General features: G+C 47.9%; 1 protein-coding gene and 1 pseudogene across 2 annotated transcripts in view; one reads left to right on the forward strand and one right to left on the reverse strand.

The window, feature by feature from the left end:
- LOC105853651 lies at nt 1-1358 on the reverse strand (annotated as a pseudogene).
- Nucleotides 1359-1522: 164 nt separating this feature from the next.
- The window catches only part of CKAP5 (cytoskeleton associated protein 5), a 77986-nt gene continuing 77776 nt past the window's right edge, over nt 1523-1732 (forward strand). For both annotated transcript variants that reach the window (XM_012725420.1, XM_012725418.1), the window contains exon 1: nt 1523-1584. The gene's annotated coding sequence lies outside the window, so the exon portion shown is untranslated. The remainder of the gene's footprint in view (nt 1585-1732) is intronic.

Consider the following 1732-nt stretch of genomic DNA (forward strand, 5'->3'; position numbering starts at 1 on the left):
CTTCTCCCCTGCATCTATTAGTATGCTTAATTTATTCCTGGGACATAAGTTTTTGTTTCTTGAATTTCTTCTTCTGTGCATCCTCCTCTTCTGGTTTAGGAACAATCTCTCAATAAGCATCATCTCAATATGGCAGAGACGCTCATCTGACTATACTCTCTTTAAGTTCTTTGACACAGATGAGGTTTTACTCACCTGGATGTGCTTGATGCCCAGAGAATCTAAATCCTTAAATTCAGTATTACTTTCTGCATTTTTAAGCATGTCCAATAAAAATTCAGCATTTTTTTTCAGGCCACCACCCCTGGGTCCAGCCCCCCTGTTTGGCCTGGGCACACCTACCAATTCTGCCACTGTCATGAAGGAATGGCACACATTGCTTCTGCAGAGTGACAGCCTCCACATACTTGGTGGCTTTTAGATATGCACACCCTAGGCAGTTTCATGCATGTTCTTAAAATGAACACGGTGACTTGAATCTCGATTCTCATGCTTTTGTAGGGTTTTTGGTCAAGTGTGTAGCATACCACTTCAGAGATCATCTAAGGCAATTTACAGACAAAGTCAATGTTCATCTTTGCTAATTTGAGTTTTTAAAACAATTGTCTACTTTTACCCATCCCTTCTCCATATTTTAGCCTGTTACTGATTGCATAACCTTTAAATCCCACATTAAAAATCCAGTCCCTTCCCTGAACCTCTCCATCAAATGTTTCCTTTTCTAAGCATCCACAACTTTTCTATAGTTCTCAGACTGCTTTGGATTTTGATTCGTCTATGTTTTCCTCTGATCGTTGCAGTCTCCAAATTCCTTGAAACTAAGGCCATCTTATTCATGGAAATACTGAATGTAGAGTTAAACAAGAATTCTAGAGATAGCCTTAGCTAGCGCTCCCATTTCAGTAAATAACAGGACTATTAAACGTTCGCAGAATGCGTTATTGTTCAAAGGCCTTTCCCAGACAATTATGTATGTTAAATCCTCACATTAAGCTTGTAAGGCAAACACTGTTATCTCATTTTGCAGATGAGGATACTAAGCTCCAGATGATTGCCTGAGAAAAGTGGTTTGCTCAGAGCAAGTCCAAGATCACAGCCCCGCGTCCGGGTTCCATTCACTGCTCCTACCACTACAACGCAGCTGCCTCTCGGCTTCCCTCCCTCACCTCCCAGCGATAAACATTCAGTGAATGAAATGACTTTAAAACAAGCAAACAAAAAGAAACCTGTCTGGTGTTGACAGCAGCCGAAATGGCTGCTGTTAGATAAAGGAAACACGCTGATGGCTGGGGATGCACCGCAGTCCGCACACCCTCCGCCTTTCTTTGGGTCCTCGGCAGCTTTGGTTCCAGATACATTCAAGCACCAGAGCGAACAGTGAAAGGTCCACAGGGAAACACGGTTGCGCACGGCCCCTTTAAGGCTGCCCACGGCGCGTGCCCATACTCCTTTCAAATGGACCAATGAATGGACGGAGGGCGGTCCGTCGAGGACCAATAAACAACGAGGACACTGCGGGGTGTGCGGCGGCCCAAGCGGTTTCAAACGGCTTGGAGCAGGCCCCTCGGTTCGGACCCGGCGGAGGTGAGTGGGTGGTGGTCCCGACCCACCCGCCTGGGCCCTCAGACCCCGCGGACGCGCGCGCGGAGGGTCTCTGAACCCGGGGCGGGGGTGCCTCCGCGGGCGCGCGCCTCCCTCGCCCGTGGAACCCGGCGAGTTGAGCGGCGAGGCG

The sequence above is a fragment of the Condylura cristata genome, unplaced genomic scaffold, assembly GCF_000260355.1.
Source record: "Condylura cristata isolate star-nosed mole 26May11 unplaced genomic scaffold, ConCri1.0 scaffold00015, whole genome shotgun sequence".
In the NCBI taxonomy this organism is placed as follows: Eukaryota; Metazoa; Chordata; class Mammalia; order Eulipotyphla; family Talpidae; genus Condylura; species Condylura cristata.